The sequence below is a fragment of the Fringilla coelebs genome, assembly GCF_963513975.1.
Source record: "Fringilla coelebs genome assembly, chromosome: 26".
Taxonomy (NCBI): domain Eukaryota; kingdom Metazoa; phylum Chordata; class Aves; order Passeriformes; family Fringillidae; genus Fringilla; species Fringilla coelebs.
The window spans coordinates 5,087,484-5,111,817 of NC_140052.1; positions in this window are offsets into that span (position 1 = coordinate 5,087,484).

Sequence of the window (24,334 nt, forward strand, 5' to 3'; positions counted from 1 at the left end):
GAATTCCGCCTCTCGCAAAATTTCTTCCAGACGCCAGGTGCCAACTTGTTCTGGTTTGAGAGTGCCAAGTGGGTCCTGCAAACTGACACCCAGAACAGTGGCTTTTGAGCTTTGTTTCCCTGGGGAAAAGCCTGTACAGTGGTTCAGGTACTAGGCCTTAAATGGCCAGGTGCCTCCTGGAATTCCACCACTCGAAGGATGCCCCCCAAACGCAGAAAGGCACAAGTGCTAACGTGGTCTGATTTGAGAGTGCCATGGGTGTCCTGAATAGTGACACCCAGAACAGGGGCTTCTGAGTTTTGTTTCCCAGGGAAATAGCCTGTAAAATTCTTAGGGGTCCTGAGACCTTAAATTGCCAGGTGCCTCCTGGAGTTCGGCCTCTAGCAGGATGTCTCCCAGACTCAAGGTGGCACCAGTGCCAACTTGGGCTGGTTTGAGAGTGCCAAGTGGGTCCTGCAAACTGACACCCAGAACAGAGGCTTCTGAATTTTGTTTCCCTGGGAAATAGCCTGTAGAGTGGTTCATGGTCCTGAGGCCTAAAATGGCCAGGTGCCTACGGGAATTCGGCCTCTCGCTGGATGCCTCCCAGAAGCAAGGATGCACCAGTTCCAACCTGGGCTACTTTGAGAGTGCCAAGTGGGTCCTGCATGCTGACACCCAGAACAGTGGCTAGTGAGTTTTTTTTCCCAGGGGAAAAGCCTGTAGAGTTGTTCAGGGGCCTGAGGCATGAAATGGCCAGGTGACTCCTGGAATTCTGTCTCCCGCAGGATGCCTCCCAGATAAAAGGTGCAACGAGTGCAAACTTGTTCAGGTTTGAGAGTGCAGAGTGGGTCCTGCAAACTGACACCCAAAACAGTGCATTCTGCGTTTTGTTACCCGGGCACAAAGCCTGTATACTGGTTCAGGGGCCTGAGGCCTTAAATGGCCGGGTGCCTCCTGGAATTCCGCCTCTCACAGGATGCCTCCACGACGCAAGGCGGCACCAGTTCCAACTTGGGCTGCTTTGAGAGTGCCAAGTGGGTCCTGCAAACTGACACTGAGAACCGTGGCTTCTGTGTTTTGTTTCCCAGGGAAAAATCCTGAAAACTGCTTGAGGGCCATGAGGCCTTAAATGGCCGGGTGCCTCCTGGAATTCCGTCTCTCGCAGGATGTCTCTCAGACGCAAGGTGTCACCAGTGCCAACTTGGTCTGGTTTGAGAGTGCCAAGATGGTCCTGCAAACCGACACCCAGAACAGTGAATTGTGAGTTTTGTTTCCCAAATAAAGGCCGCATCAGTGGTCCAGGGGCCTGAGGCCCAAAATGGCCATGTGCCTCATAGAATTCCGCCTCTCGCAAAATTTCTTCCAGACGCCAGGTGCCAACTTGTTCTGGTTTGAGAGTGCCAAGTGGGTCCTGCAAACTGACACCCAGAACACTGAATTATGAGTTTTGTTTCCCCGGGGAATAGCCTGTACAATTGTTCAGGGTCCTGAGGCCTTAAATGGACAGGTGCCTCTGGGAATTCGGCCTCTTGTAGGATGCCTCCCAGAAGCAAGGTGGCACCAGTTCCAACTTGGTCTGGTTTGAGAGTGCCAAGTAGGTGCTGCAAACTGACACCCAGAACAGTGGCTTGTGTGGTTTTGTTTCCTATGGTAAACGCCTCTACAGTAGTCCATGGGCCTTAGGCCTAAAATGCCCATGTGCCCCCTGGAATTCAGCCTCTCGCAGGATGCCTTCCTAGAAGCAAAGTGGCACCAGTGCCAACTTGGTCTGGTTTGAGAGTGCCAAGTGGATCCTGAAAACTGACACCCAGAACAGTGGCTTGTAAGTTTTGTTTCCCAGGGAAAAACCCTGTACAGTGGTTCAGGGTCCTGAGGCCTTAAATGGCCGGGTACCTACAGGAATTCGGCCTCTCGCAGGATGCCTCCCAGGGGAAAGGTCGCACCAGTGCAAATTTATTCTGGTTTGAGAGAGCCAAGTGGGTCCTGCAAACTGACACCCTGAACAGTGGCTTCTGAGATTTGTTTCCCAGGGAAAAAGCCTGTACAGTGGTTCAGGGGCCTGAGGCCTTAAATGGCCAGGTGCCTCCTGGAATTCCACGTCTCGCAGGATTCCTCCGAGACGCAAGGTGGCACCAGTGCCAACTTGGGCTGCTTTGAGAGTGCCAAGTGGGTCCTGCAAACTGACACTGAGAACCGTGGCTTCTGTGTTTTGTTTCCCAGGGAAAAGGTCTGTAGACTAGTTCAGGGTCCTGAGGCCTTAAATAGCCGGGTGCCTCCTGGAATTAGGCCTCTCGCTGGACGTTTCCCAGATGCAAGGTTGGCCAAGTGCCACTTGGGCTGGTTTGACAGTACCAAGTGGGTCCTGAAAACTGACACCAGGAACAGTGGTTTGTGAGTTTTGTTTTCCAGGGAAAAAGCCTGTACAGTGGTTCAGGGACCAGAGGCCTTAAATGACCATGTGCCTCCTGGAATTCCGCCTCTCACAGGATGTTTCCCAGACGCAAGGTGGCCCCAGTGCCACTTGGAGAGGTTTGTGAGTGCCAAGTGGTTTCTGCAAACTGACACCCAGAACACTGAATTATGAGTTTTGTTTCCCCGGGGAATAGCCTGTACAATTGTTCAGGGTCCTGAGGCCTTAAATGGCCGGGTGCCTCCGGGAATTCGGCCTCTCACAGGATGCCTCCCAGAAGCAAGGTGGCACCAGTGCCAACTTGGTCAGGTTTGAGAGTGCCAAGTGGGTGCTGCAAACTGACACCCAGAACAGTGGCTTGTGTGGTTTTGTTTCCTATGGAAAAGGCCTGTGGAGATGTTCAGGTCCTGAGACACTAAATGGCCGCGTACTTTATGGATTTCCGCCTCTCGCAGGATGCCTTGCAGACGCAAAGTGGCACCAGTGTCAACTTAGGGTGGTTTGAGAGTGCCAAGTGGGTGCTGAAAACTGACAACCAGAACAGTGGCTAGTGAGTTTTGTTTCCTAAGGTAAAGGCCTCTACAGTGGTCCAGGGGCCTTAGGCCTAAAATGCCCATGTGCCTCCTGGAATTCGGTCTCTCGCAGGATGCCTTCCTAGAAGCAAAGTGGCACCAGTGCGAATTTGGTCTGCTTTGAGAGTGCCAAGTGGGTCCTGCAAAGTGACACCCAGAACAGTGGCTTGTGAGTATTGATTCCCAGGGAAAAAGCCTATACAGTGGTTCAGGGGCCTGAGGCCTTAAATGGCCAGGTGCCTCCTGGAATTAGGCCTCTCGCAGGATGCCTCCATGATGCAAGGCGGCACTTCGTCTGGTTTGAGAGTGCCAAGTGGGTCCTGCAAACTGACACCCAGAACAGTGGCTTGTGAGTTTTGTTTCCCAGGGAAAAGGCCTGTGGAGATGTTCAGGTCCTGAGACACTAAATCGCCGCGTACTTTACGTATTTCCGCCTCTCGCAGGATGCCTCCCAGACGCAAAGTGGCACCAGTGTCAACTTGGGCTGGTTTGAGAGTGCCAAGTGGGTGCTGCAAACTGACACCCAGAACAGTGGCTAGTGAGTTTTGTTTCCTAGGGTAAAGGCCTCTACAGTGGTCCAGGGGCCTTAGGCCTAAAATACCCATGTGCCTCCTGGAATTCGGCCTCTCGCAGGATGCCTTCCTAGAAGCAAGTGGCACCAGTGCCAACATGGTCTGGTTTGAGAGTGCCAAGTGGGTCCTGCAAACTGACACCCAGAACAGTGGCTTGTGAGTATTGATTCCCAGGGAAAAAGCCTATACAGTGGTTCAGGGGCCTGAGGCATTAAATGGCCAGGTGCCTCCTAAAATTCTGTCTCCTGCAGGATGCCTCCCAGATAAAAGGTGGAACGAGTGCCAACTTGGTCAGGTTTGAGAGTGCCAAGTGGGTCCTGCAAACTGACACCCAGAACAGTGCCTTCTGAATTTTGTTACCCGGGGAAAAAGCCTGTACACTGGTTCACGGTCCTGAGGCCTTAAATGGCCGGGGGCCTCCTGGAATTCCGCCTCTTGCAGGATTCCTCCCAGACGCAAAGTGGCACCCGTGCCAATTTGGTCTGGTTTGAGAGTGCCAAGTGGGTGCTGCAAAGTGACACCCTGAAGAGTGGCTTGTGAGTATTGATTCCCAGGGAAAAAGCCTATACAGTGCTTCAGGGGCCTGAGGCCTTAAATGGCAGGTGCCTCCTGGAATTCGGCCTCTCGCAGGATGCCGCCATGATGCAAGGCGGCACTTGGTCTGGTTTGAGAGTACCAAGTGGGTCCTGCAAACTGACACCCAGAACAGTGGCTTCTGAGTTTTGTTTCCCAGGGAAAAAGCCTGTAGAGTTTTTCAGGGGCCTGAGGCATTAAATGGCCAGGTGCCTCCTGGAATTCTGTCTCCCGCAGGATGCCTCCCAGATAAAAGGTGGAACAAGTGCCAACTTGGTCAGGTTTGAGAGTGCCAAGTGGGTCCTGCAAACTGACACCCAGAACAGTGCATTCTGCGTTTTGTTACCCGGGGAAAAAGCCTGTACACTGGTTCAGGGATCTGAGGCCTTAAATGACCGGGTGCCTCCTGGAATTCCGCCTCGCGCAGGATGCCTCCACGACGCAAGGCGGCACCAGTTCCAACTTGGGCTGCTTTGAGAGTGCCAAGTGGGTCCTTAAAAATGACACCAAGAACAGTGGCTTCTGTGTTTTGTTTCCCAGGGAAAAATCCTGAACACTGGTTCAGGGTCTTGAGGCCTTAAATGGCCGGGTGCCTCTTGGTATTCCGTCTCTCGCAGGATGTCTCTCAGACGCAAGGTGGCACCAGTGCCAACTTGGCCTGGTTTGAGAGTGCCAAGTGGGTGCTGCAAACTGACACCCAGAACAGTGGCTTCTGAGTTTTGTTTCCCAGGGAAAACCCTGTAGAGTTGTTCAGGGGCCTGAGGCATTAAATGGCTAGGTGCCTCCTGGAATTCTGTCTCCCGCAGGATGCCTCCCAGATAAAAGGTGGAACGAGTGCCAACTTGGTCAGGTTTGAGAGTGCCCAGTGGGTCCTGCAAACTGACACCCAGAACAGTGCCTTCTGCATTTTGTTACCCGGGGAAAAAGCCTGTACAGTGGTTCAGGGTCCTGAGACGTTAAATGGCCGGGCGCCTTCTGGAATTCGGCCTCTCGCAGGATGCCTCCCAGACGCAAGGTGGCACCAGTGCCAACTTGGTCTGGTTTGAGAGTGCCAAGTGAGTCCTGCAAACTGACACCCAGAACAGGGGCTTGTGAGTTTTGTTTCCCAGGGAAAAGGCCTGTACATTGGTTCAGCGGCCTGAGGCCTTAAATGGCTCGGTGCCTACAGGAATTCCGCCTCTCGCAGGATTCCTCCAAGACGCAAGGTGGCACCAGTGCCAGCTTGGTTTGGTTTGAGAGTGCCAAGTGGGTCCTTAAAACTGACACCCAGAAAAGTGGATTCTGAGTTTTGTTTCCCAGGGAAAAGGTCTGTAGACTGGTTCAGGGTCCTGAGGCCTTAAATAGTCGGGTGCCTCCTGGAATTAGGCGTCTCGCTGGACGTTTCCCAGATGCAAGGTGGGCCAAGTGCCACTTGGTCTGGTTTGACAGTACCAAGTGGGTCCTGCAAAGTGACACCCAGAACAGTGGCTTCTGAGTTTTTTTTCCCAGGGAAAAAGCCTGTAGACTTGTACAGGGGCCTGAGGCATTAAATGGCCAGGTGCCTCCTGGAATTCTGTCTCCCGCAAGATGCCTCCCAGATAAAAGGTGGAACGAGTGCCAACTTGGCCAGGTTTGAGAGTGCCAAGTGGGTCCTGCAACGTGACACCCAGAACAGTGCATTCTGCGTTTTGTTACCCGGGGAAAAAGCCTGTACACTGGTTCAGGGTCTTGAGGCCTTAAATGGCCGGGTGCCTCCTGGAATTCCGTCTCTCGCAGGATGTCTCTCAGACGCAAGGTGGCACCAGTGCCAACTTGGTCTGGTTTGAGAGTGCCAAGTGGGTGCTGCAAACTGACACCCAGAACAGTGGCTTGTGAGTTTTGTTTCCCAGGGAAAAGGCCTGTGGAGATGTTCAGGTCCTGAGACACTAAATGGCCGCGTACTTTATGGATTTCCGCCTCTCGCAGGATTCCTTCCAGACGCAAAGTGGCACCAGTGTCAACTTGGACTGGTTTGAGAGTGCCAAGTGGGTGCTGCAAACTGACACCCAGAACAGTGTCTTCTGTATTTTGTTTCCCAGGGAAAAAGCCTGTAGAGTTGTTCAGGGGCCTGAGGCATTAAATGGCCAGGTGCCTCCTGGAATTCTGTCTCTCGCAGGATGCCTCCCAGATAAAAGGTGGAACAAATGCCAACTTGGCCAGGTTTGAGAGTGCCAAGTGGGTCCTGCAAACTGACACCCAGAACAGTGGCTAGTGAGTTTTGTTTCCTAAGGTAAAGGACTCTACAGTGGTCCAGGGGCCTTAGGCCTAAAATGCCCATGTGCCTCCTGGAATTCGGCCTCTCGCAGGATGCCTTCCTAGAAGCAAAGTGGCACCAGTGCAAACTTGGTCTGGTTTGAGAGTGCCAAGTGGGTCCTGCAAACTGACACCCAGAACAGTGGCTTCTGAATTTTGTTTCCTAGGGAAATAGCCTGTACACTGGTTCACGGTCCTGAGGCCTTAAATGGAGGGGTGCCTCCTGGAATTCCGTCTCTCGCAGGATGTCTCTCAGACGCAAGGTGGTACCAGTGCAACTTGGTCTGGTTTGAGAGTGCCAAGTGGGTGCTGCAAACTGACACCCAGAACAGTGGCTTGTGAGTTTTGTTTCCCAGGGAAATGGCCTGTGGAGATGTTCAGGTCCTGAGACACTAAATGGCCGCGTACTTTATGGATTTCCGCCTCTCGCAGGATGCCTCCCAGACGCAAAGTGGCACCAGTGTCAATTTGGGCTGGTTTGAGAGTGCCAAGTGGGTGCTGCAAACTGACACCCAGAACAGTGGCTAGTGAGTTTTGTTTCCTAAGGTAAAGGCTTCTACAGTGGTCCAGGGGCCTTAGGCCTAAAATACCCATGTGCCTCCTGGAATTCGGCCTCTCGCAGGATGCCTTCCTAGAAGCAAAGTGGCACCAGTGCCAACATGGTCTGGTTTGAGAGTGCCAAGTGGGTCCTGCGAACTGACACCCAGAACAGTGGCTTCTGAATTTTGTTTCCCAGGAAAATAGCCTGTACAATGGTTCACGGTCCTGAGGCCTTAAATGGCCGGGCGCCTCCTGGAATTCCGCCTCTCGCAGGATTCTTCCCAGACGCAAAGTGGCACCCGTGCCAATTTGGTCTGGTTTGAGAGTGCCAAGTGGGTGCTGCAAAGTGACACCCAGAACAGTGGCTTGTGAGTATTGATTCCCAGGGAAAAAGCCTATACAGTGGTTCAGGGGCCTGAGGCCTTAAATGGCAGGTGCCTCCTGGAATTCGGCCTCTCGCAGGATGCCTCCATGATGCAAGGCGGCAGTTGGTCTGGTTTGAGAGTACCAAGTGGGTCCTGCAAAGTGACACCCAGAACAGTGGCTTCTGAGTTTTGTTTCCCAGGGAAAAAGCCTGTAGATTTGTTCAGGGGCCTGAGGCATTAAATGGCCAGGTGCCTCCTGGAATTCTGTCTCCCGCAGGATGCCTCCCAGATAAAAGGTGGAACGAGTGCCAACTTGGTCAGGTTTGAGAGTGCCAAGTGGGTCCTGCAAACTGACACCCAGAACAGTGCCTTCTGCATTTTGTTACCCGGGGAAAAAGCCTGTACAGTGGTTCAGGGTCCTGAGACGTTAAATGGCCGGGTGCCTTCTGGAATTCGGCCTTTTGCAGGATGCCTACCAGACGCAAGGTGGCACCAGTGTCAACTTGGGCTGGTTTGAGAGTGCCAAGTGGGTCCTGCAAACTGACACCCAGAACAGTGGCTTCTGAGTTTTGTTTCCCAGGGTAAAGGCCTGTACATTGGTTCAGCGGCCTGAGGCCTAAACTGGATGGGTGCCTACAGGAATTCCGCCTCTCGAAAGATGTTTCCCAGGGGAAAGGTCGCACCAGTGCCAACTTGGTCTGGTTTGAGAGAGCCAAGTGGGTCCTGCAAACTGACACCCTGAACTATGGCTTCTGAGATTTGTTTCCCAGGGAAAACGACTATTCAGTGGTTCAGGGACCTGAGGCCTTAAATGGCCGGGTGCCTCCTGGAATTCCGCTTCTCGAAGGATTCCTCCCAGACGCAAGGTGGAACCCGTGCCAACTTGGTCTGGTTTGAGAGGGCCTAGTGGGTCCTGAAAACTGACACCCAGAACAGTGGCTTGTGAGTATTGTTTCCCAGGGAAAACTCTGTACAGTGGTTCAGGGTCCTGAAGCCTTAAATGGTCGGGTGCCTCCTGGAATTCCGCCTCTGGCAGTATGTCTCCCAGACGCAAGGTGACACCAGTGCCAACTTGGTCTAGGTTTGAGAGTGCCAAGTGGGTCCTTAAAAATGACACCCAGAACAGTGCCTTCTGCATTTTGTTACCCGGGGAAAAAGCCTGTACAGTGGTTCAGGGTCCTGAGACGTTAAATGGCCGGGTGCCTTACGGAATTCGGCCTCTCGCAGGATGCCTCCCAGACGCAGGGTGGCACCAGTGCAAACTTGGTCTGGTTTGAGAGTGCCAAGTGGGTCCTGCAAACTGACACCCAGAACAGTGGCTTCTGAGTTTTGTTTCACAAGGAAAAAGCCTGTACATTGGTTCAGCGGCCTGAGGCCTTAAATGGCTGGGTGCCTACAAAAATTCCGCCTCTCGCAGGATGCCTCCCAGGGGAAAGGTCGCACCAGTGCAAATTTGGTCTGGTTTGAGAGAGCCAAGTGGGTCCTGCAAACTGACACCCTGAGCAGTGGCTTCTGAGATTTGTTTCCCAGGGAAAAAGCCTGTACAGTGGTTCAGGGGCCTGAGGCCTTAAATGGCCAGGTGTCTCCTGGAATTCCGCGTCTCGCAGGATTCCTCCGAAACGCAAGGTGGCACCAGTGCCAACTTGGTCAGGTTTGAGAGTGCCAAGTGGGTCCTTCAAAATGACACCCAGAACAGTGGCTAGTGAGTTTTGTTTGCCAAGGTAAAGGCCTCTACAGTGGTCCAGGGGCCTGAGGCCTAAAATGCCCATGTGCCTCCTGGAATTCGGCCTCTGGCAGGATGCCTTCCTAGAAGCAAAGTGGCACCAGTGCCAACTTGGTCTCCACTCAGAGTGCCAAGTGGGTCCTGCAAACTGACACCCAGATCAGTGTCTTGTGAGTATTGATTCCCAGGGAAAACGACTATTCAGTGGTTCAGGGACCTGAGGCCTTAAATGGCCGGGTGCCTCCTGGAATTCCGCTTCTCGAAGGATTCCTCCCAGACGCAAGGTGGCACCCGTGCCAACTTGGTCTGGTTTGAGAGGGCCTAGTGGGTCCTGAAAACTGACACCCAGAACAGTGGCTTGTGAGTATTGTTTCCCAGGGAAAACTCTGTACAGTGGTTCAGGGTCCTGAAGCCTTAAATGGTCGGGTGCCTCCTGGAATTCCGCCTCTGGCAGTATGTCTCCCAGACGCAAGGTGACACCAGTGCCAACTTGGTCTAGGTTTGAGAGTGCCAAGTGGGTCCTTAAAAATGACACCTAGAACAGTGCCTTCTGCATTTTGTTACCCGGGGAAAAAGCCTGTACAGTGGTTCAGGGTCCTGAGACATTAAATGGCCGGGTGCCTTACGGAATTCGGCCTCTCGCAGGATGCCTCCCAGACGCAGGGTGGCACCAGTGCAAACTTGGTCTGGTTTGAGAGTGCCAAGTGGGTCCTGCAAACTGACACCCAGAACAGTGGCTTCTGAGTTTTGTTTCCCAGGGAAAAGGTGTGTACATTGGTTCAGCGGCCTGAGGCCTTAAATGGCTGGGTGCCTACAAAAATTCCGCCTCTCGCAGGATGCCTCCCAGGGGAAAGGTCGCACCAGTGCAAATTTGGTCTGGTTTGAGAGAGCCAAGTGGGTCCTGCAAATTGACACCCTGAGCAGTGGCTTCTGAGATTTGTTTCCCAGGGAAAAAGCCTGTACAGTGGTTCAGGGGCCTGAGGCCTTAAATGGCCAGGTGCCTCCTGGAATTCCGCGTCTCGCAGGATTCCTCCGAAACGCAAGGTGGCACCAGTGCCAACTTGGTCAGGTTCGACAGTGCCAAGTGGGTCCTTCAAAATGACACCCAGAACTATGGCTAGTGAGTTTTGTTTGCCAAGGTAAAGGCCTCTACAGTGGTCCAGGGGCCTGAGGCCTAAAATGCCCATGTGCCTCCTGGAATTCGGCCTCTGGCAGGATGCCTTCCTAGAAGCAAAGTGGCACCAGTGCCAACTTGGTCTCCACTCAGAGTGCCAAGTGGGTCCTGCAAACTGACACCCAGATCAGTGTCTTGTGAGTATTGATTCCCAGGGAAAACGACTATTCAGTGGTTCAGGGACCTGAGGCCTTAAATGGCCAGGTGCCTCCTGGAATTCCGCTTCTCGAAGGATTCCTCCCAGACCCAAGGTGGCACCCGTGCCAACTTGGTCTGGTTTGAGAGGGCCTAGTGGGTCCTGAAAACTGACACCCAGAACAGTGGCTTGTGAGTATTGTTTCCCAGGGAAAACTCTGTACAGTGGTTCAGGGTCCTGAAGCCTTAAATGGTCGGGTGCCTCCTGGAATTCCGCCTCTGGCAGTATGTCTCCCAGACGCAAGGTGACACCAGTGCCAACTTGGTCTAGGTTTGAGAGTGCCAAGTGGGTCCTTAAAAATGACACCCAGAACAGTGCCTTCTGCATTTTGTTACCCGGGGAAAAAGCCTGTACAGTGGTTCAGGGTCCTGAGACGTTAAATGGCCGGGTGTCTTACGGAATTCGGCCTCTCGCAGGATGCCTCCCAGACGCAGGGTGGCACCAGTGCAAACTTGGTCTGGTTTGAGAGTGCCAAGTGGGTCCTGCAAACTGACACCCAGAACAGTGGCTTCTGAGTTTTGTTTCCCAGGGAAAAGGGGTGTACATTGGTTCAGCGGCCTGAGGCCTTAAATGGCTGGGTGCCTACAAAAATTCCGCCTCTCGCAGGATGCCTCCCAGGGGAAAGGTCGCACCAGTGCAAATTTGGTCTGGTTTGAGAGAGCCAAGTGGGTCCTGCAAACTGACACCCAGAACAGTGCATTCTGCGTTTTGTTACCCGGGGCAAAAGCCTGTACAGTGGTTCAGGGGCCTGAGGCCTTAAATGGCCAGGTGGCTCCTGGAATTCCGCCTCTCGCAGGATGCCTCCCAGACGCAAGGCGGCACCAGTTCCAACTTGGGCTGCTTTGAGAGTGCCAAGTGGTTCCTGCAAACTGACACTGAGAACCGTGGCTTCTGTGTTTTGTTTCCCAGGGAAAAATCCTGAACACTGGTTCAGGGTCTTGAGGCCTTAAATGGCCGGGTGCCTCCTGGTTTGAGAGAGCCAAGTGGGTGCTGCAAACTGACACCCATAACAGTGGCTTGTGAGTTTTGTTTCCCAGGGAAAAGGCCTGTGGAGATGTTCAGGTCCTGAGACACTAAATGGCCGCGTACTTTATGGATTTCCGCCTCTCGCAGGATGCCTCCCAGACGCAAAGTGGCACCAGTGTCAACTTGGGCTGGTTTGAGAGTGCCAAGTGGGTCCTGCAAAGTGACACCCAGAACAGTGGCTTGTGAGTATTGATTCCCAGGGAAAAAGCCTATACAGTGGTCCAGGGGCCTGAGGCCTTAAATGGCCGGGTGCCTCCTGGAATTAGGCCTCTCGCAGGATGCCTCCCTGATGCAAGGCGGCACTTGGTCTGGTTTGAGAGTGCCAAGTGGGTCCTGCAAACTGACACCCATAACAGTGCCTTCTGCATTTTGTTACCCGGGGAAAAAGCCTGTACAGTGGTTCAGGGTCCGGAGACGTTAAATGGCCGGGTGCCTTACGGAATTCGGCCTCTCCCAGGATGCCTCCCAGACGCAGGGTGGCACCAGTGCAAACTTGATCTGGTTTGAGAGTGCCAAGTGGGTCCTGCAAACTGACACCCAGAACAGTGGCTTCTGAGTTTTGTTTCACAAGGAAAAGGCCTGTACATTGGTTCAGCGGCCTGAGGCCTTAAATGGCTGGGTGCCTACAAAAATTCCGCCTCTCGCAGGATGCCTCCCAGGGGAAAGGTCGCACCAGTGCAAATTTGGTCTGGTTTGAGAGAGCCAAGTGGGTCCTGCAAACTGACACCCTGAGCAGTGGCTTCTGAGATTTGTTTCCCAGGGAAAAAGCCTGTACAGTGGTTCAGGGGCCTGAGGCCTTAAATGGCCAGGTGCCTCCTGGAATTCCGCGTCTCGCAGGATTCCTCCGAAACGCAAGGTGGCACCAGTGCCAACTTGGTCAGGTTTGAGAGTGCCAAGTGGGTCCTTCAAAATGACACCCAGAACAGTGGCTGGTGAGTTTTGTTTGCCAAGGTAAAGGCCTCTACAGTGGTCCAGGGGCCTGAGGCCTAAAATGCCCATGTGCCTCCTGGAATTCGGCCTCTCGCAGGATGCCTTCCTAGAAGCAAAGTGGCACCAGTGCCAACTTGGTCTCCACTCAGAGTGCCAAGTGGGTCCTGCAAACTGACACCCAGATCAGTGTCTTGTGAGTATTGATTCCCAGGGAAAACGACTATTCAGTGGTTCAGGGACCTGAGGCCTTAAATGGCCGGGTGCCTCCTGGAATTCCGCTTCTCGAAGGATTCCTCCCAGACGCAAGGTGGCACCCGTGCCAACTTGGTCTGGTTTGAGAGGGCCTAGTGGGTCCTGAAAACTGACACCCAGAACAGTGGCTTGTGAGTATTGTTTCCCAGGGAAAACTCTGTACAGTGGTTCAGGGTCCTGAAGCCTTAAATGGTCGGGTGCCTCCTGGAATTCCGCCTCTGGCAGTATGTCTCCCAGACGCAAGGTGACACCAGTGCCAACTTGGTCTAGGTTTGAGAGTGCCAAGTGGGTCCTTAAAAATGACACCCAGAACAGTGCCTTCTGCATTTTGTTACCTGGGGAAAAAGCCTGTACAGTGGTTCAGGGTCCTGAGACGTTAAATGGCCGGGTGCCTTACGGAATTCGGCCTCTCGCAGGATGCCTCCCAGACGCAGGGTGGCACCAGTGCAAACTTGGTCTGGTTTGAGAGTGCCAAGTGGGTCCTGCAAACTGACACCCAGAACAGTGGTTTCTGAGTTTTGTTTCCCAGGGAAAAGGTGTGTACATTGGTTCAGCGGCCTGAGGCCTTAAATGGCTGGGTGCCTACAAAAATTCCGCCTCTCGCAGGATGCCTCCCAGGGGAAAGGTCGCACCAGTGCAAATTTGGTCTGGTTTGAGAGAGCCAAGTGGGTCCTGCAAATTGACACCCTGAGCAGTGGCTTCTGAGATTTGTTTCCCAGGGAAAAAGCCTGTACAGTGGTTCAGGGGCCTGAGGCCTTAAATGGCCAGGTGCCTCCTGGAATTCCGCGTCTCGCAGGATTCCTCCATGATGCAAGGCGGCACTTAATCTGGTTTGAGAGTGCCAAGTGGGTCCTGCAAACTGACACCCAGAACAGTGGCTTTCAAGTTTTGTTTCCCAGGGAAAAAGCCTGTAGAGCTGTTCAGGGGCCTGAGGCATTAAATGGCCAGGTGCCTCCTGGAATTCTGTCTCCCGCCGGATGCCTCCCAGATAAAAGGATGAACCAGTGCCAATTTGGTCTGGTTTGAGAGTGCCAAGTGGGTCCTGCAAAGTGACACCCAGAACAGTGCATTCTGCGTTTTGTTACCCGGGGAAAAAGCCTGTGGACTGGTTCAGCGGCCTGAGGCCTTAAATGGCCGGGTGCCTCCTGGAATTCCACCTCTCGTAGGATGCCTCCACGATGCAAGGCGGCACCAGTGCCAACTTGGTCTGGTTTGAGAGTGCCAAGTGGGTCCTTCAATCTGACACTGAGAACTGCTGCTTCTGTGATTTGTTTCCCAGGGAAAAATCCTGAACACTGGTTCAGGGTCTTGAGGCCTTAAATGGCCGGGTGCCTCCTGGAATTCCGTCTCTCGCAGGATGTCTCTCAGACGCAAGGTGGCACCAGTGCCAACTTGGGCTGGTTTGAGAGTGCCAAGTGGGAGCTGAAAACTGACACCCAGAACAGTGGCTTCTGAATTTTGTTTCCCAGGGAAATAGCCTGTACACAGGTTCACGGTCCTGAGGCCTTAAATGGCCGGGCACCTCCTGGAATTCCGCCTCTCGCAGGAGGCCTCCCAGACGCAAAGTGGCACCTGTGCCAATTTGGTCTGGTTTGAGACTGCCAAGTGTGTCCTGCAAAGTGACACCTAGAACAGTGGCTTGTGAGTATTGATTCCCAGGGAAAAAGCCTATAGAGTGGTTCAGGGGCCTGCGGCCTTAAATGGCAGGCCCCTCCTGGAATTCGGCATCTCGCAGGATGCCTCCATGATGCAAGGTGGCACTTGGTCTGGTTTGAGAGTGCCAAGTGGGTCCTTCAAACAGACACCCTGAACAGTGGCTTCTAAGTTTTGTTTCCCAGGAAAAAATCCTGTAGAGTGTTTCAGGGGCCTGAGGCCTTAAATGGCCAGGTGCCTCCTGGATTTCCACCTCTCGCAGGATGCCTCCCCCACACAAGGTGGAACCAGTCCCAACTTGGTCTGGTTAGAGAGTGCCAAGTGGGTCCTTCAAACCGACATCCTGAACAGTGGCTTGTGAGTTTCGTTTCCCTGGAAAAAAGTCTGTACATTGGTTCAGGGGCCTGAGGCCAAAAATGGCCATGTGCGTCTTTGAATTCCGCCATCCGCAGGATGCCTCTCAGACGCAAGGTGGCACCAGTGCCGACTTGGGCTGGTTTGAGAGTGCAAGTGGGTCCTGCAAAGTGACACCCAGCACAGTGGCTTCTCAGTTTTATTTTCCTGGGAAAAGGGATGTGGACTGGTTCAGGGTGCTGAGGCCTTTAATGGCAAAGTGCCTAGTGGAATTTTGCCTCACGCAGGCTGTTTATGAGACACAAGGTGGCACCGGTGCAAACTTGGTCTGGTTTGAGAGTGCCAAGTAGGTCCTGAAAACTGACACAAAGAGCAGTGGCTTGTGAGTTTTGTTTCCCAGGAAAAAATCCTGTACAGTGGTTCAGGGGCCAGAGGCCTTAACTGGCCATGTGCGTCCTTGAATTCTGCCACCCGCTAGATGTCTCGTAGACGGAAGGTGGCACGAGTGCCAACTTGTTCTGGTTTGAGAGTGCCAAGTGGGTCCTGAAAACTGACACCCAGATCAATGGTTTGTGAGTTTTGTTTCCAAGGGATAAAGGCCTGTACATTTGTCCTAGGGACTGAAGTCTAAAATGGCCATGAGCGTCCTTGAATTCCGCCACCCGCCGGATGTCTCCTCGACGGAAGGTGGCATGAGAACCAACTTGGTCTGGTTTGAGAGTTCCAAGTGGGTCCTGCAAACTGACACCCAGAACAGTGGCTGGTGAGTTTTGTTTCCCAGGGAAAAGCCCTGTACAATGGTGCATTGGCCTAAGGACTTAAATGGCCAGACGCCTCCTGGAATTCCGCCTCTCACATGATGCCTCCCAGAAGCAAAGTTGCACCAGTTCTAAATTAATCGGGATTGAGATTGCCAAGAGGGTACTGCCAACTGACACCCAGAAAAGTGGCTTCTGATTTTTATTTCCCAGGGAAACAGCCTGTACAGCGGTTCAGGGGCCTGAGGCCTGAAATAGCCAGGTGCCTCCTGGAATTTGGCCTCTTGCAGGATGCCTCCCAGACGCAAGGTGGCACCAGTGCCGACTTGGGCTGGTTTGAGAGTGCCAAGTGGGTCCTGCAAACTGACACCCAGCACAGTGGCTTCTCATATTTATTTTCCTTGGAAAAGGGATGTAGAGTGGTTCAGGGTGCTGAGGCCTTAAATGGCCATGTCCGTCCTTGAATTCCGCCACCCGCAGCATGTCTCGTAGACGGAAGGTGGCACGAGTGCCAACTTGGTCTGGTTTGAGAGTGCCAAGTGGGTGCTGCAAACTGACTCCCAGATCAATGGTTTGTGAGTTTTGTTTCCACGGGAAAAAGGCCATTACGTTTGTCCTGGGGACTGAAGTCTAAAATGGCCATGCGCGTCCTTGAATTCCGCCACCCGCCGGATGTCTCGTAGACGGAAGGGAGCATGAGTGCCAACTTGGTCTGGTTTGAGAGTGCCAAGTGGGTGCTGCAAACTGACTCCCAGATCAATGGTTTGTGAGTTTTGTTTCCCAGGGAAAAAGCCTGTACAGTGGTTCAGGGGCCTGAGGCCTTAAATGGCCATGTGCGTCCTTGAATTCCGCCACCCCCAGGATGTCTCGTAGACGGAAGGTGGCACCAGTGCCAAATGGGTCTGGTTTGAGAGTGCCAAGTGGGTCATGAAAACTGACACCCAGATCAGTGGCTTCTGTGTTTTGTTTCCCAGGGAAAAAGCCTATCCAGTGGTTAAGGGTTCTGAGGCCTTAAATGGCGAGCTGCCTCCTGTAATTCCGCTTCTCGCAGGATGTTTCCCAGACGCAAAGTGGCACCAGTGCCAACTTAGTCTGGTTTGAGACTGCCAAGTGGGTCCTGAAAATTCACACCCAGAACAGAGGCTTGTGAGTTTTGTTTCCCAGGGAAAAAGTTTCTATATTGGTTCAGGTGCCTGAACTTTTAAATGGCCATGTGCGTCCTTGAATTCCGCCACCCGCAGGATGTCTCGTAGACGGAATGTGGCACGAGTGCCAACTTCATCTGGTTTGAGAGTGCCAAGTGGGTGCTGCAAACTGACACCCAGATCAATGGTTTGTGAGTTTTGTTTCCAAGGGAAAAAGGCCTGTACATTTGTCCTGGGGACTGAATTCTAAAATGGCCATGAGCGTCCTTGAATTCCGACACCCGCCGGATGTCTCGTACATGGAAGGTGGCATGAGAACCAACTTGGTCTGGTTTGAGAGTGCCAAGTTGGTGCTGCAAACTGACACCTAGATCAATGTTTTGTGAGATTTGTTTTCCAGGGAAAAAGCCTGTACAGTGGTTCAGGGGCCTGAGGCCTTAAATGGCCATGTGCGTCCTTGAATTCCACCACCTCCAGGATGTCTCGTAGACGGAAGGTGGCACCAGTGTTAACTTGGTCTGCTTTGAGAGTGCCATGTTAGTGCTGCAAACTGACACCCAGATCAATGGTTTGTGAGTTTTGTTTCCCAGGGAAAAAGCCTGTACAGTGGTTCAGGGGTTTGAGGCCTTAAATGGCCAGGTGGCTCTGTTAATTTCGCCTTTTGCACGATGCCTCCCAGACGCAAGGTGGCACCAGTGCCAACTTGGTCAGGTTTGAGAGTGCCAAGTGGGTCCTTCGAACTGACACCCAGAACAGTGGCTTGTGAGTTTTGTTTCCCAGGGAAAAAGCTTCTAGATTGGTTCAGGGGCCTGAACTCTAAAATGGCCATGTGTGTCCTTGAATTCCGCCACCCGCAGGATGTCTCGTAGACGGAAAGTGGCACCAGTGCCAACTTGGTCTGGTTTGAGAGTGCCAAGCGGGTGCTGCAAAATGACACCCAGAACAGTGGCTTCTGAGTTTTCTTTTCTAGGGAAACAGCCTGTACAGTGTTTGAAGGCCCTGAGGCCGTAAATTACCTGGTGCCTACAGGAATTTGGCCTCTCGTAGGATGCCTCCGAGACGCAAGGTGGCACCCGTGCCGACTTGGTCTGGTTTGAGAGTATCAAGCGGGTCCTGCAAACTGACACCCAGAACAGTGTCTTCTGAGTTTTGTTTCCCAGGGAAATGGCCCATAGAATGGTTCAGGGTCCTGAGGCCTTAAATGGCCGGGTGCCTCCTGGAATTCCGCCTCTCGAAGGATGCCTCCCAGACGCAAGGTAGCACCAGTGCCAAGTTTGTCTGGTTTGAGAGGGCCAAGTGGGTCCGGCAAAATGACACCAAAAACAGTGGCTTTTGAATTTTGTTTCGCAGGGAAAAAGCCTGTAAAGTTGTTCAGGGTCCTGCGGCCTTAAATGGCCGGGTGCCTCCTGGAATTTTGTCTCTTGCAGGATGCCTCCCAGACGCAAGGTAGCACTAGCGCCAACTTCGTCTGGTTTGAGATTGCCAAGTGGGTCCCGCACACTGACACCCAGAACAGTGGCTGGTGAGTTTTGTTTCCCAGGGAAATAGCCTGTACAGTGGTTCAGGGTCCTGAGGCCTTAAAAGGCTGGGAGTCTTCTGGAATTCCGCCTCTCGCAAGATGCCTCCCAGACGCAAAGTTCTACCAGTGCCAAGTTGGTTTGGATTTAGATTACCAAGTCGGTCCTTCAAATACACACCCAGAACAGTGGATTGTGAGTTTTGTTTCCCAGGGAAAAGCCCTGTACAGTGGTTTATCGGCCTGAGGCCTTAAGAGGCCGGGTGCCTTCTGGAATTTGGCCGCTCGCAGGATGCCTCCCAGACGCAAGTTTGCACCAGTGCCAACTTGTCTGGTTTGAGAGTGCCAAGTGGGTCCTGTAAACTGACACCCAGAACAGTGGCTCGTGAGTTTTGTTTCCCAGGGAAAAGGCCCATAGAGTGGTCCAGGGTCCTGAGGCCTTAAATGGCGCGGTGCCTCCTAGAATTCCGCCTCTTGCATGTTGCCTCCCAGACGCAAGTTGGCACCAGTGCCAACTTGATCTGGTTTGAGAGTGCCAAGTGGGTCCTCAAACTGACACCCAGAACAGTGGCTTCTGAGTTTTCTTTCCCACGGAAAAGACCTGTAGAGTGGTTCAGGGTCTTGATTCCTTAAATGACTAAGTGGCTCCTGGAATTCCGCGCCTCTCACGATGCCTCACAGACGCAAGGTGGCACCAGTTCCAACTTGGTCTGGATTGAGAGTGCCATTTTGGTCCGGTAAAGTAACACCCAGAACAGTGGCTTCTGACTTTTGTTTCCCAGAAAAAGGCCTATACAGTGATCCAGGGTCCTGAGGCCTTAAATGGCCAGGTGCCTCCATGAAATCGGCCACATACAGGATATCTCCTAGAGGCAAGGTGGCACCAGTGCCAACCTGGTCTGGTTTTAAATTGCCAACTGCGTCCTGCAAACTGACATTCAAAACAGTGGCTGGTGAATTTTGTTTCCCAGGGAAAAGCACTGTACAATGTTACAGGGGCCTGAGGCCTTAAATGGCTTGGTGCCTACTGGAATTCCGCCTCTCGCATGATGCCTCCGAGAAGCAAAGTGGCACCAGTGCCAAATTGGTCTGGTTTGAGAGTGCCAAGTGGGTACTGCCAACTGACACCCAGAATAGTGGCTTCTGAGTTTTGTTTCCCCTTGGAAACAGCCTATACATTGGTTCAGGGGCCTAAAGTCTGAAATGGACAAGTGCCTTCTAAAATTCAGCCTCTCGCAGGATGCCTCCCAGACGCAAGGTGGCACCAGTGCCAACTTGGTCTGGTTTGAGAGTGCCAAGTTAGTCTTGTTAACTGACATCCCGGACAGTGCCTTCTGAGTTTTGTTTCCCAGGGAAAAGGCCCATAGAATGGTTCAGGGGCCTGAGGCCATAAATGGCCGGATGCCTATTGAAATTCGGCCTCTCGCAGGATGCCTCCCAGACGCAAGGTGGCGCCAGTGCCAACTTGGTCTGGTTTGAGAGTACCAAGCGGGTCCTGCAAACTGACACCCAGAACAGTGTCTTCTGAGTTTTGTTTCCCAGGGAAATGGCCCATAGAATGGTTCAGGGTTTTGAGGCCTTAAATGGCCGGGTGCCTCCTGGAATTCCGCCTCTCGCAGGATGCCTCCCAGACGCAAGGTAGCACCAGGGCCAAGTTGGCCTGGTTTGAGAGTGCCAAGTGGGTCCTGCAAACTGACACCAAAAACAGTGGCTTTTGAGTTTTGTTTCGCAGGTAAAAAGCCTGTAAAATTGTTCAGGGGCCTGAGGCCTTAAATGACCAGGGGCCTCCATGAAATCGGCCACATACAGGATATCTCCTAGAGGCAAGGTGGCACCAGTGCCAACCTGGTCTGGTTTTAAATTGCCAACTGCGTCCTGCAAACTGACATTCAAAACAGTGGCTGGTGAGGTTTTTTTCCCAGGGAAAAGCACTGTATAATGGTACAGGGGCCTGTGGCCTTAAATGGCTTGGTGCCTATTGGAATTCCGCCTCTCGCATGATGCCTCCGAGAAGCAAAGTGGCACCAGTGCCAAATTGGTCTGGTTTGAGAGTGCCAAGTGGTTACTGCCAACTGACACCCAGAATAGTGGCTTCTGAGTTTTGTTTCCCCTTGGAAACAGCCTATACATTGGTTCAGGGGCCTAAAGTCTGAAATGGACAAGTGCCTTCTAAAATTCAGCCTCTCGCAGGATGCCTCCCAGACGCAAGGTGGCACCAGTGCCAACTTGGTCTGGTTTGAGAGGGCCAAGTCGGTCTTGTTAACTGACACCCAGGACAGTTGCTTCTGAGTTTTGCTTCACAGGGAAAAGGCCTGTACAGTGGTTCAGGGTCCTGAGGCCTTAAAAGGCTGGGAGCCTTCTGGAATTCGGCCTCTCGCAAGCTGCCTCCCAGACATAAGTGGTACCAGTGCCAACATGGTTTGGTTTTAGATTACCAAGTGGGTCCTTCAAATTGACACCCAGAACAGTGGATTGTGAGTTTTTTTTCCTGGGAAAAGCCCTGTACAGGTGTTTAGAAGCCTGAGGCCCTAAATGGCCGGGTGCCTACTAGAATTCCGCCTCTCGCAGGATGCCTCCCAGACACAAGGTGGCACCAGTGCCAACTTGGTCTGTTTTTAGAGTGCCAAGTGGGTCCTGCAAACTGACACCCAGAACAGTGGCTTTTGAGTTTTGTTTCCCAGGGAAAAACTCTGTACAGTGGTCCAGGGGCCTGAGGCCTTAAATGGCCAGGTGCCTCCTGGAATTCCGCCTCTCTCAGCATGCCTCCCAGACGCAAGGTGGCACCTGAGTTTGTGAGTTTTGTTTTGTGGGGAGATGGAATGTAAGAAAATAGTGCAGCAGGTAACCTCACAGCAGAGGAGTTTCTGCAGAGCCAATTATTAGAGATTAGAAACAGGCCCGGCTCTTAACAAGCCATGCCTGTATCCAATAAGGGCAAGTGCTACAAAAGAGCAGGTTGGCTAGTTGTGATGAGAGCTTCAGTTTACTAGCCCGATGTGAAGAGAGCTGCAGTTTGCTAGTTGGCTGAGAAGAGAGAAGGTGTTTGTTGGCAGCACTGTGAAGCAAGATGGATGTGTTAGCTGTGAAGAAGAGGAGTCAGATGACTGCTGCAAGGGCCTAGGACAGGCAGCACATAGAGGAGCTACATTGTGAAATAACTCCAAGGAGGTATCAGGCCCTGGAGATATAAAATCCCTTGCGCTATAATGACCCTATAATTCATGCTAAGACAACAAATGGTGACCCTGACCTCATTCCGATGTGATTTAGACGTGATACCGACCTGATTCAGGTGTGATACCAATGTGATTCTGTCATGATGTTGAAGTGATTAAGGATGACGTGATCCCATGGTGATTTGGCTTTAGAACTTAGAGCTGGAGACCCAGAGAGCTCCCCGTGGATTTGGTCAGTGAGCTCGAAAGCCAGTGAGCTCCCCGTGGATTCGGTCAGTGAGCTGGAGAGCCAAAGCTCCCCGTGGATTTGGTCAGTGAGCTAGAGAGCCAGAGCTCCCCGTGGATTGGGCCAGAGAGCTGGTGAGCCAGAGCTCGCCGTGGACTGGGCCAGAGGGCCGGAGAGCCAGAGCTCCCCGTGGACTGGGCCAGAGGGCCGGAGAGCCAGAGCTCCCCGTGGACTGGGCCAGAGGGCCGGAGAGCCAGAGCTCCCTGTGGACTGGGCCGGAGAGCTGGAGAGCCAGAGCTCCTCGTGGATTGGGCCAGAGTGCTACAGCCAGAGCCAGGATACTAGAGTAATGTTGTTCAAGTCGTACAGTTATTGATAAAATTATGTAACTGTTGATTTGTTAGCACCCTAATATATAGGCTTTAATTTATTCTTGTGAGTTGTCTTATAAAGTTGTACAGCCATTGATATTGTTAATGTTCTAGAAGTGCAAGTATAAGAGTTTCTGATAATATGTAATGTAAGTTTGAGTAATGAATCAAGGTCAGTGCACAGACATTCAGAATTAAATAGAAATAACACAGAAGATATTTGTACTGGGTTTGCTGTCTTTTGCAACGGGCCCTGCAAAAGAAAGAAAACACAACAATAGTTTGTGAAAAGCCTTGGGTTGATGTTCTAGAGTGTGAAAAGCAAAACTAAATCAGAACTTAGAAATGTATGTTCTTACTGTGATGTGTTGCCTTAGCATTTGTATACTGTGAATGTTATCAATTTACCCAAACATATAGTTCTAAAGATGCTGCAACTTTGTAATTAAAAGAAAAGAGGGAATTGTGGGGAGATGGAATGTAAGAAAATAGTGCAGCAGGTAATCTCACAGCTGAGGAGTTTCTGCAGAGCCAATTACTAGAGATTAGAAAAAGGCCCAGCTCTTAACAAGCCATACCTGTATCCAATAAGGGCAAGTGCTACAAAAGAGCAGGTTGGTTAGTTGTGAAGAGAGCTTCAGTTTACTAGCCAGATGTGAAGAGAGCTGCAGTTTACTAGCTAGCTGAGAAGAGAGAAGGTGTTTGTTGCAGCACTGTGAAGCAAGATGAATGTGTTGGCTGTGAAGAAGAGGAGTCAGATGACTGCTGCAAGGACCTGGGAGAGGCAGCACATAGAGGAGCTGCGTTGTGAAATAACTCCAAGGAGGTATGAGGCCCTGGAGATATAAAGTCCCTTGCGCTATAACGACCCTAGAATTCGTGCTAGAGACAACAGGCAACAGAGGCAACTTGGGGTAGTTTGAGCGAGCCAAGTGGGTCCTGCAAACTGACACCCATGACAGTGGCTTGTGAGTTTTGTTACCCATGGAAAAGGTCTGTACAGTGGTTCAGGGGCCTGAAGCCTTAAATGACCAGGTGGTCCTGGAATTCCACCTCTTAAAAGAAGCCTCACAGAGGCAAGGTGGCACCTGTGCCAACTTGGTCTGGTTTGAGAGTGCCAAGGGAGTCCTGCAAACTGACACCCTGAAGAGTGGCTTGTGAGTTTTGTTTCCCTGGGAAAAGGCCTGTAGAGTTGTTCAGGGTCCTGAGGCCTTAATTCGCTGGGAGCCTTCTAGAATTCGGACTCTCGCAGGATGTCTCAGGGACGCAAAGTTGTACCAGTTCCAAGAGTGTTTGTTTTGAGATTACCAAGTGGGTCCTTCAAATTGACATCCAGAACAGTGGCTTCTGAGCTTTCTTACCCAGGCAAAAGGCCTATACAGAGGTTCAGGGTCCTGAGGCTGTAAATGCCTGGGTGCCTACTAGAATTCGGCCTCTCGCAGGCTGCCTCCCTGACGCAAGGCGGCACCAGTGCCCAGTTGGTTTGGTTTGAGATTCCCAAGTGGGTCCTTAAAATTGACACCCAGAACAGTGGCTTGTGAGTTTTGTTTCCCATGCAAAAGGCCTGTACAGTGGTTTAGGGTCCTGAGGCTTTAAATTGCCGGGTGCCTGCAGGAATTCAGCCTCTCGCAGGATGCCTCCAAGACGCAAAGTGGCACCAGTGCCAACTTGGTCTGGTTTGAGAGTACGATGGGGGTCCTGCAAACTGACACCCAGAAGAGTGGCTTGTGAGTTTTGTTTCCAGGCAAAAAGCCTTAAAAATGGTACATGGGCTTGAGGCCTTTTATTGCTGAATGCCTACTGGAAATCAGCATCTTGCAGATTGCCTCGCAGATGCAAGGTGGCACCCGTGCAAAATTGTTGTGGTATGAGAGTGCCAAGTGGGTCCTGCAAACTGACACCCAGAACAGTGGCTTCTGAGTTTTGTTTCCCAGGGAAAAGGTCTTCACAGTGGTTCAGGGGCTTGAAGGCTTAAATGGCCAGGTGGCTCCTGGAATACCACCTCTCGCACGTTGCCTCCCAGACGCAAGGTGGCACCAATGCAAAATTGGTCTGGTTTAAGAGTGCCAAGTGGGTCCTGCAAACTGACATCCAGAACAGTGGCTTCTGAATTTTGTTGCCCAGGCAAAGGGCCTGTATAGTGGTTCAGGGTCCTGAGGCCCTAAATGCCTGGGTGCCTGCTAGCATTCGCCCTCTCGCAGGATGCCTCGTAGGCGCAAGGTGGCACCGGTGCCAACTTGGTCTGGTTTGAGAGTGCCAAGTGGGTCCTTCAAACTGACACCCAGAGCAGTGGCTCGTGAGTTTTGTTTCCCATGGAAAAGGTCTGTACAGTGCTTCAGGGACCTGAGGCCTTAAATGCTTGGGTGCCTTCTAAAATGTGCCTCTCGCAGGCTGCCTCCCAGACGCAAGGTGGCACCAGTGCCAACTTGGTCTGGTTTGAGAGTGCCAAGGGGGTCCTGCAAACTGACATCCAGAACAGTGGCTTGTGAGTTTTGTTTCCCAGGGAAAAGGTCTTCACAGTGGTTCAGGGGCTTGAGGGCTTAAATGGC